The 18,170-nt window shown below is 44.7% G+C and overlaps 1 protein-coding gene across 5 annotated transcripts in view; it reads left to right on the top strand.

Moving 5' to 3' along the window:
- ANKRD44 (ankyrin repeat domain 44) overlaps nucleotides 1–18,170 on the top strand; it is a 213,811-nt gene that overhangs the window by 50,403 nt on the left and 145,238 nt on the right. The gene's annotated exons all lie outside the window — the stretch shown is intronic.

The raw sequence follows: 18,170 nt of genomic DNA, 5'->3' as shown, positions 1-18,170 counted from the left end.
TGGCTGGGGGCAGGGGGCGGCTGCGGGTAGCTGTGGGCAGGGGGTGGCTGGGGGCAGGGGGCGGCTGTAGGTGGCTGGGTGCAGGGGCTGGCTGGGGGCAGGGGCTGGCTGGGGGCAGAGGGCGGCTGTGGGCAGGGGGTGGGGCAGAGGGCGGCTGTGGGGAGGGGGGTGGCTCGGGGCACGGGGTGGCAGGGGGCAGGGGGCGGCTGTAGGTGGCTGGGGGCAGGGGCTGGCTGGGGGCAGGGGCTGGCTGGGGGCAGAGGGCGGCTGTGGGCAGGGGGTGGGGCAGAGGGCGGCTGTGGGGAGGGGGGTGGCTGGGGGCAGGGGGGGCAGGGGGCGGCTGTAGGTGGCTGGGGGCAGGGGCTGGCTGCGGCTGTGGGCAGGGGGTGGGGCAGAGGGCGGCTGTGGGGAGGGGGGTGGCTGGGGGCAGGGGCTGGCTGGGGGCAGGGGGCGGCTGTAGGTGGCTGGGGGCAGGGGCTGGCTGGGGGCAGGGGCTGGCTGGGGGCAGAGGGCGGCTGTGGGCAGGGGGTGGGGCAGAGGGCGGCTGTGGGGAGGGGGGTGGCTGGGGGCAGGGGGGGCAGGGGGCGGCTGTAGGTGGCTGGGGGCAGGGGCTGGCTGGGGGCAGGGGCTGGCTGGGGGCAGGGGGTGGGGCAGAGGGCGGCTGTGGGGAGGGGGCATGCTGGGGGCACGCGCAGGCTGGGGGCAGGGGCTGGCTGCGGCTGTGGGCAGGGGGTGGGGCAGAGGGCGGCTGTGGGGAGGGGGGTGGCTGGGGGCAGGGGGCGGCTGTAGGTGGCTGGGGGCAGGGGCTGGCTGGGGGCAGGGGGCGGCTGTAGGTGGCTGGGGGCAGGGGCTGGCTGGGGGCTGGCTGTGGGCAGGGGCTGGCTGGGGGCAGGGAAGGCGGGGGAGGGGCGCAGATACTCACACGGGGGGGGGGGCTGGGAGCAGCAGGAGGCAGCCGGGGACTCACGGGGCAGCAGCAGGAGCCCCAGGGCCAGAGGTCCAAAGAGCAGGAGCAGCAACAGGGCCAGGAGGCAGCTCACATGGCTCTCGCAGCACAGCGCAGCGCCCCCCGGCGGCCGGGAGGAGGAATTACAGGCTTCCCAGGCAGAGCCCATCAAAGCTTCCCTCGCAGGGAAGCTAGTTAACAAGCGGTTCTAAAACCGCTTCTAAATTTAACAACGGGTTCGTGCGAACCGGTGCGAACCGGCTCCAGCTCACCCCTGGCTAGTCATGCTAATAGCGCTTTCAGCCAACGTTCATGGAGATGGTGAAGAGGGACAGCGGTGGGAGTCAATAGGAGATTTCTGGCTGACTCAGGGAGAATTTCCCCTAGGGCACTAGGGGAGCAGACATTACAGTGGCAACTGCATCATTTTTTTGAAAGGTGTTTTTCCCCCCCCACACACGCCATGCAAGGCCAGCTCTGTTCTAAGTGGGGCTGTGGCCCCCATTCTGTCCAGTGTCAATAGGTGGTTAGTGCCTAGAGTAGGGGTGGGCAAACTGTATGCAGGGCCATGAATGTAGGGCTGGGGCAGGGGGGTTGGGGTGCGGGAGGGGGTGCGGTGTGCAGGAAGGGGCTCAAGGCAAGGAGTTGGGGCAGAGGAGGGGTGCGGGGTGTACGAGGGGGCTCAGGGCAGGGGGTTGGGGTGCAGGAGGGGTGTGGGATGAGGCAGGGGGTTGAGGCGCAGGCAGGGGGCTCAGGAGGGGTGCGGGGTGTACGAGGGGGCTCAGGGCAGGGGGTTGGGGTGCAGGAGAGGTGCGGGGTGTGGCGGGGGTTGGGGTGCAGGCAGGGATGTGGGATGTGGCGGGGGTTGGGGTGCAGGCAGGGGGCTCAAGGCAGGGAGTTGGGGGGGTGCAGGAGGGGTTTAGGGTACGGGCTCTGGCCTGGTCCCGCTTACCTGGAGCGGCTCCGGGGTGGTAGCGGCACGCACCGGGGCCAGGGCAGGCTTCCTGCATGCCCAGGTCCCAGCCCTGCACCACTCCAGGAAGTGGCCGGCATCATGTCCCTGCGGCCCCTGGGGGAGAGGGCTCTCCATGTTGCCCTTGCCTGTGGGTACCTCCCCCGAAGCTCCCACTGGCCATGGTTTCCCCATTGCCAGCCAGTGGGAGCTGCAGGGGGAGGTACCCACAGGCAAGGGCAACGCGTGGAGTCCTCTGCCCCTCCCTTCCCCAGGGGCCACAGGGATGTGGTGCTGGCTGCATCTGGGAGTGGCATGGGGCTTGTGGCACCAGAGGGGTGGCAATCCCACGGGCTGGATCCAAAGCCCTGAGGGGCCGGATCCAGCCCACGGGCCGTAGTTTGCTAACCCCTGCCCTAGAGCATTGCCACCACTTCCCATGACGGTTGGGCTTAGCCCTTGCACAAGCACACAAAGTAGGAGCGAAAAGGCTGTGTGTGCCCTGTTCCCATCCTGTGCAAGGCCAGCCACAGTCTCACAAAGGCCAATGGAAAAAAGCTATTATCAAAACCGTATTCCCAGTCTATAATGACAACAGGTTTTACTGGTGTGGATTAGATACATAATTCATTTTATAAATAATTCCATCTCTGGCTTAGTAGGCAAGTGTTGGTAGGTTAACAGCACAGTGCCAGCGCCCCAGGGGGGAGATCTAACTGAACATGTTTGAAGGTCTTGAACAGAGTGAACATGGAAGGCAGTGAGATCACAACGATCAGGCAACGTCTCTTGGCTGGGGAAGACAGGTGTAAAGGGGGGCTAGAGTTAGCTTGTTGGTTAATGTGATTAACTCCTGGCACTGTGCTAGAAGGAGCCATTGTGATACAAGGGCCATTGGTTAAAATAAGCAAGAAAAGAACAAAACTGTCCAGTAGGCTGCAGTTGGGACTGCCCTACTGACATCCTGGCTTCCAGAGCAGGCGGGCAAGCTTTCTGGTTTTTGTTGAATTTGTTCTTATTCATTTTGGAGCATTGGTTGAGTAAAGTGAAAATGTAGCAGCCATCATTAGATCATAAGCTCTTTGAGACAGATGTTTATACAGAGCCTAGCACTATACAGAGCCTAACCCAGTTGTCTCCTTAGATGCCACGACAATATAAATGTTAGATGGTAATTTTCTTGGAGTTGCTATAGCATTTTTATACATAATGGAGGCAGTGTACCATTCTGGAAAATGTACATACCTTCCTCGGCCTCTGGTATCCCATAGTGAGAATGGAAAAAAACAGAAATCAGCCCAGTAGTGGTACATTCTTAACCTATGATTCAAAGTAATGATCACATTAGATCAAACTCCATTACTTGCAGTGGAATTGAGTGCTGTCTTTTATTGCAATACATCTTTGAGAAATGGGGAATTATTTTAGGCCCCATCACATAATGGATAACAATCTAGGAATTTAGTTCTTCAGGCTCAGCATTGTGTCTTAATTTCATTGATAAGTGCTCAGCTACATGCTGTATATCAGATGTTATTTAGATATCTGCAGAATGTAGGACAATATTCATAACAGAAGCTGATCATAAAATATCGCATTGAATAGAAACTTTCTATGGAACACTTTAAATGAACATATTTATGCCTTGATTAAAGTTTCATTATGAAAGAAACTGGATGCTTACATTTTTTTTTAAAGACTTGACCAAGTTACAACACAAACAAAACATTGCTGTCCTGGTCTGTTTTTAAGTGAATTATGTGGGATGTAAAGCTCTCTGAAGGTATGGATTTTTTTAATGTACATGCACATTTTGTCTGAAGATATTCCTTTTTACTTTGAAAAGCTGCTAAAAAGCTATTCTATAAATTATTATAAATTATAAAATGTTGTTCCTTTTACTTTGAATTACGGAAGTGGATGAATACTCCATTTAACACAGGAATCTAAGCACTTAAAATTTTCAGATCTATAATGGTATTTTTAGTTCAGATTTTCTCTTAAAAATGTGGAACGGGGATCTTTTATATGAACAACAGTTCGTGGAAAAAGTATCACTTCATAGCTTTGAGATTTGCTTTAAAAAATTAGTCTCCAGCCAACTTTATTCTGTTAAATATCATCTCTGTGCAGGCTGTGATAGTATCAAAGACTGTTTTGTCTTTTCCTCTTTTGTGATCTCAAAGGGGAACATATTGAAGAACTTTGGTGGGTGTGTGTGTGTGTGTGTGTGTGTGTGTGTGTGTAAGTAAAATATAAAAAATAAAAATAGCTAATTTGCCTTGGGTAGTGAAAAATATAGCTACTGATACTATGTATGATACATTTTTTGGCCAGTTGCCATTGCTTGCTGTTTATCAATGTACCTAATGTTTTTGTTGGGCGGAAATATCCATGCTTTCTTGCGGCGTATACTAAGTAAAACTGAACTTAATTTGTTGTTCTTTTGGTATGGGGATGAGCACAAATTTCCTCAGTATCCTGTGCTGCCAACTCTGCCGAGGTATCTCATACACATTTCTTTTATAGTGCTCATTTACTATCTATGTTGTGTGTGTGCACAAAGGGACTGGAATTTATTCATGGCTTTACTAACAAAATATTAAAACTTAACAGCAACTCTATTGTTCCTCTCACTTACAAGCAGCAAGAGAGGCCAAGGAGCAAACTGGCTTATTTGCATTTTAAATGCCAGTGAGAGAGGCAGAGTAAAGAGGTAAGAGAAAGCGATGAAGTAGAGTTCAATTGGTTATAAAATTGCCACTGTTAGCCTGGGGAATGGGTCAATTTATTTGTCCCATAAACTGTACTTTCAGAACATTGTGAGAGTCCCCAAAATCATGACTCTTTAAACTCTGTTAAAACCTACTTCATTATATTTGGTAATACAGCATCAGTTTTCTTTCTCTCTCTCTCAACACACACACCAAAAAAAACAAGTAGCAACAAAGGTTCAGTGATAAATAGTGGACACTGTCCAAAAATCATGACTTTTTTTTTCTAGTTTCATTCCTGAATAGAGCAGTGTCTCCTATTCTTATGTATTTCATGCTTTTGAGGCATGTCATCTATTTATTCTAGGCCTCTGTGGAGTTGGGAGATTTTTTTTTTACAGGGAATTTTCCTAAGCAAGTTTCCTAAGGGAAACTCCATAGTCCCTTTCCTATTTCATTTTTCTAATTATGCACTGGTGGTTAGTGTAATACTCCTGACGTGTAGCAAAGGTGGCTAGAGGCAGGTCCAAGCAACAAAGTTTGTATCCCAATTTCTCCAAAGTATGGGGCGTGTTCTGACTGGGCTTTTGTTCCATCCCAGCATAGAGAGAAGAGAGGGCCAGCTGCCAAGTTTTGTTCAGAAGTTGAATGTCCTTGTGGAATATTCAGATTTCGGATTTGATTCGGGTGTCCATAAAATAATACTATGAATGTTATGTAAGCAGAGTCAGGATGAGCTCTACCCTGACATCTGGTGATGAATGGTGGCGAGTAGTGGAAAATAACTTCAGAGCTGATCTTGTTTGCTTAGGCACACCCACCCCACCTAACATGAGCCACAGCAGCCCAAAATGGTCACTTTGGCTGCTGTGGGATCCCCAGTTTCTCTGTTATTGGGGCAGGAAGAATAAAATGTTGTTACCCTGATTATGTGAATCAAGGACAATGAAACTGTTTTATGACAGAGCGACTCACCATCAACTAAGTAGCACTCGCTAGACAAGGGACATGGGTTCCAAAACCCAGTGAATTGAGAGAGGTTGGGGACAGGTATTTGTACTTGATGGTATGGGCCCCTTTGGGGGCCTGAAATACCAATTGCTGCTGCTGCTGCTCCTCTCTCTACTGTAGAATATCAGAGCTAATTTTAATTCCATTAGGAGTCTAGTTACAGGCTGCTGAGCTGAATTCACTTTGGGCCAATGGTGCACCAGCACTGAGGCTCCCCTACTACAAGCTGAAATCACTGAGTGCTGTGGGAGGGCCTGAAGAGATGTTGCTGAGCAGCTGGTGGAGCAGAGCAGTTTGTGGGACGACTGGAGTTGCTCCTGGGACAGCTGACAGTGTGGAGTGGCTGGACTTTGGGTGATTTTTTGGGTTGCTGGACTTAAGACCCTGAGGGGAAAAGGACACTGCCAAACTTACTTGGGGGTGGGTCTTTTGCTCATGGTCTGTGTTATGAATCCTGTTTGTGGTGTTTCCCCAACATAATGCCACATTGTTATCCTCCTTTATTAAAGGATTTTGCTACATCCAGACTCTGTGCTTGCGAGAGGGGAAGTATTGCTTCTTAGAGGCGCCCGGGGGGGTGGTAGGTAATTGTCCCAGGTCACTGGGTGAGGGCTTGAGCCGGTTTTGTATTGTACTCACAACCCTGGGTTTAGCAGGTCAATGCTCAAACCACTGAGCTACCCTCCCCCCGGTTTTGTATTGTGTTATTGAAGTAGAACCCCTAGATACTGAACCTGGCCCTTGTTGCTGCCAACTCAGATGGGCAGAAGGGTTACATTACAACTACCTTTAATAACATATGCCCATCAATTGGCACACACAGCACATCATTATCACCCCCATCTCTTCTATGCAGCATAATTTTTCTTTATTGGACTTCTTGTGGAAGTGAATGTCTCATAGGTTACTAGCGGAAATTCCCTCTTTCTGATGACTGTTCCTCTCACCCTCCTCCCCAAGATCCTTTGACATAGCAAATATTCTAAGCTCAATGTAAACCCAGATGATTACGACTAAGGCGTGATGGTTTCTTCCTGTCTTGTTACATATGTTATCTGACAAGTTCCACTGGCAGGGAAAAGCATTAAGGGTTTTAGGAACAAAAAGAAGTTCTGTGCTGTAGCTTATGTAGCAATGTGTTGACCTCTGAGATGGAGAGATGGAAAAAGTGGCTCCCTGCCATCAAATGAGAAGGGGTGGTTAAACATTTAAAAAATGAATTTACTCTTTCCTCCACGAAAAGAGATGCTGCCTTTAGGCCTGGTGAAGTGATAGAGCAGCTCATGAAGCTGACTTTGAAAGCTGACCGGTGTTGTTTACCCTGAACTTTTTCTTTGTACAGTTGAAACTTACTGAGCAGTTTAACTTTTAGAGACCCTTACAGCTTTAATCCTTTGGAGTTTCACTGCTTGAATTCTTACCTGACACGCTTACATACTGCTCTTTGTGTTTTTTCGCTATAGGTTACTATTGTGGTCTGTCACTTCCCTCCCAACAAATCATAAAGGACTTGACTGAAACTTTGGTTTATTGCAGGAAGATAGATGAAATGCCAGTAATGTAAGATAGGACCAAGCTAGTGGAGTGCAAAGCACCAGCCCCTATCCAGCTGCTCCTCATGTTTGTATGCCAGGGGTTCTCAAACTGGGGTTCGGGACCCCTCAGGGAGTCGTGAGGTTATTACATGGGGGGTCGTGAGCTGTCAGCCTCCACCTCAAACCCCACTTTCCCTCCATCATTTATAATGGTGTTAAATATATTAAATAGTGTTCTTAATTTATAAGAGGGGTCGCACTCAGAGGCTTGCTATGTGAAAGGGCTCACCAGTACAAAAGTTTGAGAATGGCTGTTGTATGCTCTGCTTTCACTTTCTTGGAAGGATACTGTAAGCTGTGCTCTTAATGGCCTGTCTAATAATGCCGGAGATGTTTATGCTGCAATTGACAATGTGGGGCTTTAGGTGAATGATTTTTTTCCTTTTAGGAAAATATACACACAAAAATCGCTCCAGTAAACAAACCATATACAAAATTTATAAGAAGAACATTACCATAACATTTAGCCTTAAAAAGTATGGAGATGATGAGTTAAGAAAAATATTCACTTACCCTCACAGGTTATGTATTTCCTTAAGTAACTTAATATGTCATGTACCTATTCACATTGCACATTGTAATAACCTCACAGGATGTACTTATATGTGAGTTCTTTCCACTTGTAGCAGCATAGTACCACCTAGAGCAGGAGCCAAGGGGCAGAAGCAGACGTCTGTGGCAGCTGATCTCCCCTGCACTGCTGATGTATATGCATTCTGTCCTTAGAATTGTGTCTGTGTGTGGGTTTCTTTTGGTTTCACTGCAAGAGAATCATGCACACGCCTGTCTCAAATATTCCTTGGTAAACCGTTCTTCTGAGAAACTAATTAACTTAATCCAAGCTGAACTACAATATGACACTCTATCTTCCTCTTTTTGTCCTTGGTTGCTGCTGCAGCGTAGCTGAATTTGCTGGGCCCTTGAATGTATTTTTATTTTGTTTTTTGTTTAGATATGAAGAAAACTATATGTCTTCTGCTGGCCTCCACATTTCTGTAATAAAAGGCACTGAAAACCAATCAAAACAGGGGAGCCTGGAAATGCTGACATGGAAAGACTAAACAATTATGGTCTCATGCCAACTTCACAGTCAATCGCAGCTAACAAGAAGGGGGGAAAGGAAGAGGAACCATTTAAGGGCTTCGAGTTAGCAAATGTTGTGCATCTTACTGCATCATTCCACTAGCAGAAATTGTCCAGAGTTTTAATAGTTATTGGCAACATTCAGCCCCCAATCCTGCAATCCTTGTTTTAGCAAGCGGAGCTGCTGCTTTGGAACTCTATGATGACAACAGTGTAGTCCTGTCCAGGAAGGTTGTCAGTGACAGCCTATTTTTGAAACCGTGTGAATTATATAAAACGAATGACGAGATTTCTTTTTCCAGGGAGCTAAAACCATTTATATGCTCATTGTGAGTGCAGAACAAACATTGTGAAAATAGCAAATTCTCTGGAGAAATGAGTCTCTGTGGGACAATTCTTGCCCCCCGTCTCCAGCCTGAGTGTGTCAGCTTGTTTCTGGGTAGAACCTCCTCCCAGAGAGAAGGAGGCAGGAATGTTGCCCACAAGCCTTTGGTGCTGTTCTGTATGACCCTAGTGCATTCCCTCTGTAGGGAGAGGGGGAAAATCAGATGATCTGTGCGGCTGTAATCCCACACCCTCTGAATGACCCTTCAGCAGTGGGGATTAAACCTGGGACCTCTGAATCTTAAAGCTTGCACCTCTTCTGCCTGAGCTGAGAGACCTAGCTGTGGTAGCCAAAGCTATAGCTGGCATATCAACCTCTATATGTGTCCCAGCGAGATTTGATTTTACAAACAGAGACTCTTTCTAATACAGCTCTCTGCTGACATGACTGCTATCAGTATAGTATCTGAGTGCCTCCCACATATTTATGGATTTCACCTGATGGCACTCCCCGCACAGAGAGACTATTCCCGTTTTACTCCTGAGGAACTGAGGTACAGAGAAATTCAATGACTTGCCCCATGTTTATGGCAATCGAGAATGGAGCTCAAATTTCCTGAGCCAAGGTTCATTTTTCCTTCCCTCGTTATGGTATTTTCTTTTTTCCTTCCTCTATTTCTGTATTTTTATATACACCTCTACCTCGATATACCGCTGTCCTCGGGAGCAAAAAATCTTACCGTGTTATAGGTGAAACCGCGTTATATCGAACTTGCTTTGATCCACCGGAGTGCGCAGCCCTGCCCCCCCCGGGAGCACTGCTTTACCGCGTTATATCTGAATTTGTGTTATATTGGGTCGCGCTATATCGAGGTAGAGGTGTATTATGGTTGTCATAGGTATTTGGGTAGGTATTATAAGAGTAGCCAAAACCAGCAATTGCACTTAAGTTTCTTCCCTCCTGTTCTCTCCCAACCCCTGAGCTGTTGTCATTTTAAAGGTATACAGAACTATTGTTGTTGGGTACTGGCCCTTAGTAATGGAAGAGCAAACATTTGTTGATGATCACACATTGGATTGGTGCATGAATGATATATCTTAAAGGTACAAAATGAATGTTGTGCATTTCATGCTGAATAACAATAATCTAGTCTTTGTGGTTCTACTAAACTTAGTTTAAGACATTACTAGAAAGAAACCTGGACTGAGGGGGAAATGGCCAAACATGTACTTCCTTTGGTGCTTTCTGCAGTGTATTCTGAGGACAAGCGAATGGGTAGTGCTCCCCGCCCCCATTACTTGCTTTATAAGCAAAAAACTTAGTACTAACTCCTCTTTGCTTCCATTTTGCTTTGCTTGTTGTAGTATACTTGCCAGCAAACATTCGCTCACAATACAGCTTTGTATTATTAAGTGTGTGTTAATCTGCGTTATTTAATGTGTTTTTGTTAACCCTATCATCACGCCAGTGAGAAACTCAGGGTTGGCATCGTGGCAACTGCACAATACACATCTTCCTTGATTGCTTCTAGATTTAAGAGGGGCACATACAACCTGGGCAAAATTCTGCCTTTACTGAAGTGAGTGCAAAACTCCCATTGACTTCAATGGGACCAGGATTTCACCTTTGTTTTGTTTTCATGGTTTTTGGACCAAAACATTCTTTTGAGCAGGTCACGTAGTTAACATGGTCATAGAATGAGTTATCCCCCTTTTTTTCCTTCACATGTTCTCATGACTTGCACTTCCTTTTAGTCATTTGTTTGATGTGGCTCAGGAATACTAACAGTCCATCACTTATTCTCGAAGTGATGTGTCCCGTACAAATCTGCACTTTTCCCTTCAGTTGCTTTTTAAATAATTTTCTGTCCCAAAGAATTCATGATACTCTTTGGTTTGCCTGCCAAGAGTCTGAAATGGAACAGAAAGCAAAAGCAGTAGAAAATACTAGTTTCTCTGCAAGGATTTGTAGCATAGAGATAGCCATGTACTTGAGTTGTAAAATTCAGATCCAGGGTTTTGTTCAGCCCGCCATAGATATGGGCTTCAGCTGCAAAGTTCTGATACGGATCTGAAATTTCCTTAAGTTCAGATCTGGAATTTTGGTGTGGGTTCATTTCTAGCAAGACATCTCCAATGCACTAGCAATATTATGACTAAGTTTAAGGTGTAATCTGGGATAGTTATGCAGTTGCCTTAACTTCAGTATTATCTGATGTAAAAGATCTCTGTTGGATGGGTTTCCATAGATAACTGCGCTCAGTAAATTGTTTATACATTCTATACCACTCCAAAGTGTTCTTAGCCTTTCTGTGCTGTGATCCCATGTTAGGACAGAAAAAAGTGGCAGGACCTCTCTTCCATCGTGCTATAAAGAAAGGATGCGGGAGACTGCATAGTTTTAGGAGCTGGATATTATTGCTGACTATGTCTTTAAAAAAAAAAGTTAAGACATACAGTGCATGTCTGAAATTATGTTTATCCTACAGTGTTTATTAAGCCTGAGTTAATTTTCCTCCTCTCTTTCTATGGCTTCAGGAGCTTTGCCAACAATGTGTTATAATAACGGGTAGTTTGAGAGAGCGCTGGCCATGTGCCAGCTGCCTGTTCTGGCTTTGTGAGTTCGTATTCAGGATTTATAGTCGGGTCATACCACCTGTCAGTGGGTTACTTCTCTCACCAGAGCAACCCTGAAGCAGTTACTGTATAAGTCGTGGTTTGGTTCACTCCTGCAATAGGAGTTCAAGCTGCTATGGAGTGACTTAGCCTTGCAACTGATTGTTGTTGTTTTTTACAAAAAACGTCTAAAGTCTCAATTACTTTCCCCTCCCTCCCTCCAAATAGTCTTTGGAGACTGCCTGAAATGAAGTGATTGCCATGCAGGGAGATGGTGCTAATCTTACACCGGTAAAGATATAACTGCATTGTTCAGCTTGTAACATTTATAATTGTGTTTAATTTGCCAGAGCACTTGTGTGTGTTCAGTTTTTTTAATATTTGTAATGTTTTTTCCCAAGACCATAGAAGTATGGTTCAAGATCACTGCTGGCATAAGTGGGTGCAACTCTATTGACTTGAGTGGATTTTCACCTATTTGTGCCAGTGGAAAATTTGGCCTTGAAGCATTTCTACATGTTTATAGCAAACAGGACATCTGCTTTTCATGGTGGACAGCTCCCATTTCTAAACCTGAAATGCAATGAGAGAGAGTACTTATAGTCACAGCCCTTTAAGATATAGAGAAATTTCCATTGGTTCAAGAAAAGCTTGCTTGATCTTGGCTGTGGTGGGAATAATGTTTTTTGAAGGGAAGCATTTGTCTGGCTGATTGATAGTTTTAACAAATGGCAGCTGTTTGAAGCTGCTCAAAGGTTTGGAATGCCATAATAAAGCCCAGGCAGATGGATTTGTGGGCATAGGGCAGGTGAGATAGTGAAAGGCACAGGATAGATAAATTGCAGAACCCTGCGATACATTTATCACATGGATAACTCCTCCATATATGAGAAATATAGATATCCATGTGATCTACTGCGGAGCCATATGATGCATGTATTTATCATGCACCTTTTGTAACAGCCTCACCTGCCCACTCCTAGTTCATTGTTGGCATAAGTGGGTTCAGTTACATTAACTTCAGTGGATTTTCACCCATTTATGCTAGTGGGACCCAGCATTTACGTCTAGTCCTCTAATGGTACCAATATAAGACTTTAAAGACATGCAAATATTAGGTATAGAAGAGCTGTTCGTGGCTGTGGTCTGAGTCTTGCCCATACTGGGCTTTGGAGCAATATAATTTTGAGGGGGGGGGGAGGAATTCTTACATTTCCCAGCAAGTGGAAGAGGGGTTTTTCTGAGAGCTCAATTTTTAAAATGAATGAATGAATGTAGTCAGTTATTTGGAATGGAGTAAGTCCCAGGGAGATGAATTCGTGAGCAGAGGGCAGATAAGGCACTCCAAGGTACATAATAATTTCTATATCACATGGTTCTTCAGTTTTTTATCTCTGCATATGTAAAGTGTGTGTAACACACTGACTAAAGTCGCGTCTAGAATAGAAACTTTTGCCTGTGTAGCAATCTCAGTTGGGCTGGTAGTTTTTTAGTTTGGTGCTTTTTAAAAAATTGTATTTTGCAACATAATTAGACTGTCAACAGCCCTAGCTTAGAAGCACTTATACCTGCATAAAAGTGCTTTTACTGGTATAGCTTATTTCAGTCACTGAACCAGTATAAGCTGTACTGACAAAAGCACTTTTTGACTGTAGAAGCTGTCTCTACACTAGAAGGATTTTGCCAGTATAGCTATACCGGCAGAACTTTTAAGTGTAGATGAAGCTTAAGTGTGTTGTTTCCTCCTTCTTCTCTAATGAGCGGCTGGTTTCCCTAGAGGATAAGAAACTATTAACTGCAATTAGCAAATGGAGTTATGATATTAGCTCAAGTGATAGGGGCATTTGTGTTGGTGCTGATCTGTAATGGGATTGTTTCACTTTTATCTATTTGTAGGGTTGGTAGATTCAAGAATGATATTGATAAATTTGAGAGGGTTCAGAGAAGAGCCATGAGAATTATTAAAGGCTTACAAAACATGACTTATATTGATAAAACTCAGAGAGCTCAATCTATTTAGCTTAACAAAAAGAAGGTTAAGGAGTGACTTGATTGTAGCCTAGAAGTATCTACATGGGGAACAAATATTCTATAATGAGCTCTTCAATCAAGCAGAGAAAAGTATAAACAATCCAATGGCTGAAAGTTGAAGCTAGACAAAATTCAGACTGGAAATAAGGTGTAAATGTTTTTAACAGTGAGAGTAATTAAACAGTGGAACAATTTACAAGGGTCTTGGTGCATTCTCCATCCCTGGCAATTTTTAAATCAAGATTGGATGTTTAACTAAAAGATCTGCTCTAGGAATTGTTTTGGGGAAGTTCTATGGCCTGTGATATACAGGAGGTCAGACTAGATGATCACAGTAGTCCTGTCTGGCTTTGGAATCAATGAATCTGTGAAAATGCTTCTTAGACCTCAAGATCTTCAGGGCAAGTACTAGATCATACTCTATATTCTATAAAGTACTGAGCAGTCTAATGGGCAACAAATAATAACAAAGCATCATTCACAGTTGCTGGAAGAGATGAGTAAAATATTCTAACAATGTTTCCTGTAAAAAGCTTTATTAATTTCATTATATTGCTCTTCTCTCAGCAGCTTTCCTTTTCCTTTTTCTGTAGCGCTTTAATATTAGAAATTGAATCTGATGAAAGAAATTAACCACTTGGTATCATTGCAATACTGTTTAATAATATTACAATATCTTCAAAATGAAATTTGTGCTTGGGAAAGATGCCAGACTTACAGCCTTGGAGACTAATGTCTTTTATCCATAATGTTCTTGGTCCCTCTCAGTTTATTCAAAGTTCCCATTTATCTTAGCCATGCACGACTGGGCTCAGAACAAAAATGGCAAAAGCAGTGGCAATACCTACTTCCTATCTTGACTTGCTAACAGACTCAATGCAGTTCAGAGAGCATGTCCTTCCTGGGTGTTGTTTTCTTTTTAACATGGATGCTGAGCAAGCTCACATCACAGATTGCTGAGACAACTCTGTCCATCACTGAGATAGGATGGATGCTAACTAGGGCTCCGTTGTCTGTCATGGAGATTGCGGAAGTCATGGATTCCGTGACTTTCCGCAACCTCTGTGACTTCTGCGCGGTTAGTGTGGCTGACCCCAGAACCACCCAAGCAGTGGCCCCCAGGCGGCTGGAGCAGACGAACCCAGCAGCGGACCCCTGGGGTGCCCCTCCCAGCAGTGCCCTCCCTGCTCCAAGATTTTGTCAGGGTTATTTATAGTATAAGTCATGGACAGGTCACAGGCCGTGAATTTTTGTTTATTGCCCGTGACTTGTCCATGACTTTTACTAAAAATACACATGATTAAATTGTAGCTTTAATACTAACTGATGGTTTAGAAGGGGAAGACTCAATGTCCCATTACCCATCCTCTGTGTCAGCCAGGTCTTTTTGTAACAAGGAATTTGTGTGGATAACTCTTTCTCCATGTATTTGTGAAAATGCATTTCACGTGATCTTTTTCTGCATATAATCAGCATCCATTTGAAGGAGAAAATATAAATACACACTTCCAATTTACTAAATATTATTGGATGAATTCTTAGTGAAATCGAGCATGTTTAGGATTCTCTAAAATTCTATTGCTTCCTTTTTTTGCCTTTCATATTAAGAATTTGGCCCATTTTGGATTAAACTGAAACTACTGCAAATGATTCTACTAGATTTGGGTGTATGCTTTTCTCGCAATGAGGCATATCATCATTGCATTTGAAGACACTGTTGCAACCTGATGACATTTCATGAGCCCTGAGCTTTTGTTTTCCCTCCCAGGATCCTTTAACAGATTACAATTAAAATTCAAAAAATTCAGTATGACTTCTTCAAAATCAGGTTATATTCAGAATGGGTAGTTGGTGTCCCTGTAGAAGATGAACTGCAGATTACTCTGATCTGGATAGAAGACATGCTTGTGTGCTTAAGGGTTTGAGTCCTCATGATGTTTGAAGTAATTTTTACAAGAAATTGAAGGTTTTATAGGTTATTTTTTTAAACAATCAAAAGAACAAAACACTGTTATGAGAGCAAAGATCTTAAACCTGGTATTCGTTGGATCTCAGTCTTTTGTAAGCTATTTAACATTCCTGGCAAAAGTGTACATTTCCATTTTATAGAGTTAATCTGTGAATGGAAAGTTACATTCTTATTTTTCTTATGGCTTTTCAAAGTAGTCACTGTACAGTCCAACATGTTGAACATGATTGGCTACCCTCTCCCCTCAGTTACACCAGTGTTTAAATGTAATGGGGTTGAACCATTGTAAAAAGGGGAGGATTTGGGCCAGTATAAGCAAGCAAGCAAACAAACAAACAAAACCCTTCTAAGTTAGGGTGAAACAAAATACCATGCGAAGTACTGGCAACTCAAATCTTTATGATCTTGGATCTGTTCTGTTATAAAAACATTAAATATGCATCTCAATAGTATAAATCTGGAGGTGATTGTAGTCTTTGCTTTTTTTAAGTGACCCATCTCAATCTATAAACACTATTAAATGTAGAGGTGATACTTGTTGCAGAAAATCTTGGCAAGACATTCCTTCATCACTTGAAGCCTTCCAAATAGGAGAATGATAAACAGACTCATCTCATCAAGTTCTGAGATAACTGATAGGATTTCATACAACACAAAAAGCGGAAACAGATTAAAAAAAAATCTTTCCAGAGTATCCTTAAATGGAAACTTTCTTAAAACTCCATTATGCATTGTATAACCTTCAGGAGATTTACTTTATCAAATTAAATGGTAAAAGATTTCTGAATAGTAAAATTAAGCTTTTTTTATGCTAAAAAGCTAACAATTTCGATGATGACTGATCCTAAATGAAGGCATACTGCAGCTGAATAATAGGTATGTTGGTTGCATGGTTATGACTCCCCAGAAACCAAATATATAAATGTAATAATAAAATACATACGGTGCACTCTTTCTATTCTATAAATGAATGGCCTTTCCCTGAAATACTGTGCTCAGTTCTGGTCCCCTATTTCAAAGGAGATAGAAGCAGAAAGGGTCTAGAAATGGGTGATGAAAACAATTAAGGATATGGAAGCTTGAGGTTTAGTTTGGCGGGGACACGAATAAAAGGAGATGTAGACAGCCATGGTAGGATAGAAAATAATGAACAATAAATGTAAATCAGGGTTTACCCCTCCTGTTTACCCTTTCTCATAACATAAGAACAAGAGGACATAACAGAAAAGCCACAAATTTAAACGGATAAAGGAAAGACTTTATTTTACACACACATAGTTAACTTGCAGCACTTGTTGACACAAAATATCCAGCACTTTAGTAGAATCTTAAAAAATAAATTATATGTTAGACTTTAGTGACAACGTCCACAATTACATTGGGTAGGATTAAAAAAATACTCATGCTTCAGGATACAAGCTGGCTACTAACTGCTCTGGTTTGAGAAGAAACTTCGCTGATGGGCAGATTATTTCATAATTGTTTATTAGGGTTTCTTACACCTTCCTCTGAAGCATGTGGAACTGGCAACAGGATTAGATGAGCCACTGGTTTGCTCTACATATATAAACTACAAGCCAAGTCCATAAAACAAGACTGAAAGTGCAATTATGAGGAGGAAGGGACTGGCACTTGGTGATAAAAGGCCTTGTCAGAGATTACAACAGAAGATGTTCAAGACAAAAAGTGTTGCAGAAAACCCTGTGGTTGCAAAACAAAGCTAAGGGAGATAATGTATTTATCATTATGAGATGTCTACACTTTGAGCTAGAGGTGTAATTGCCAGCTGGGGTAGATTTGATCCAGCTAGCATGCTAAAAATAGAAGTGTAGCCATGGCAGCACAGGTGGCAGGATGGGCTAGCAGCAGGGGCGGCTCTACGTTTTTGGCCGCCCCAAGCAGTCATGCCCGGGAGGCGCCCCGGAGCCGCGGGAGCAGCGGACCTCCCACGGGCATGACTGCGGAGGGTCCGCTGGTCCCGCGGCTCCAGTGGACCTCCCGCAGCTGCGGACGGTTCGCAGGTCCGGCGGCTCCGCTGGAGCTGCCGCAGTCATGCCTGCGGGAGGCCCAGCCGAGCCGCGGGACCAGCGAACCGTCCGCAGTCATGCCTGCGGGAGGTCCACTGGAGCCACGGGACGAGTGCCCCCTCCGCAGTCATGCCTGCGGCAGGTCCGGTCGTCCCGGGGCTCCGGTGGACCTCCCGCAGGCATGACTGCGGCAGGTCCGCCGGCCCAGCCTGCCGCCCCCCCGGGAAAGGGCCGCCCCACGCGCGTGCTTGCTGCGCTGGGGTCTAGAGCCGGCCCTGGCTAGCAGCCCCAAGTACAGTCCTGCCCAAGACCCTAGGTAGCCCCTCCTGCTGCCCACGTCGCTGTGGCTACACTTCTGTTTGTAGCGAGCTAGCTTGTCCAAATATAGTGCACCTATGTCTGCCCGAGCTGGGAAACACACCTCCAGCTTGAAGTCTAGCTGTACCCTCAGAGCCAGCCAGTAACAGGTGCTCTGTAAAGTAAATAGTAAAATATTCTTGTCCCTGGGCCAGATTCCAGAATAAGTCTTGTTTGTCTTTACAGTGAAAACCACATGTAAATTAAACAAATGTAGTTATCCTTGATGAGTTTTATTTTGGGTAAACAAAATTTTAATATGGAAAATATAGAAAAAATAAATTGGGGAGGGAGAAGAAAAGCAGGAAGTGAAAACTGGATAACAATGCATTTAGTTATAATAATACTTAGCACGTGTGTAAGTGCTATATAAACCTTTACTCCTCACAAGACCCTTGTGAGACAAATGGAATTTGGGGTACAAAGAAGTTGTGAATTGTCCACAATGCATAACAAGTCACTGGAACAGCTGGGACTGGAACCCTGGTCTCATGACTCCCAGTTTTGTGCGTAATAAACTATACAATGCTGCTTCTCATAATATA

This window comes from Mauremys mutica, chromosome 10, assembly GCF_020497125.1.
Source record: "Mauremys mutica isolate MM-2020 ecotype Southern chromosome 10, ASM2049712v1, whole genome shotgun sequence".
Classification (NCBI taxonomy): domain Eukaryota; kingdom Metazoa; phylum Chordata; order Testudines; family Geoemydidae; genus Mauremys; species Mauremys mutica.
The sequence above is the reverse complement of the archived record's forward strand: the minus strand, read 5'-3'. Positions and strand labels throughout refer to the sequence as shown.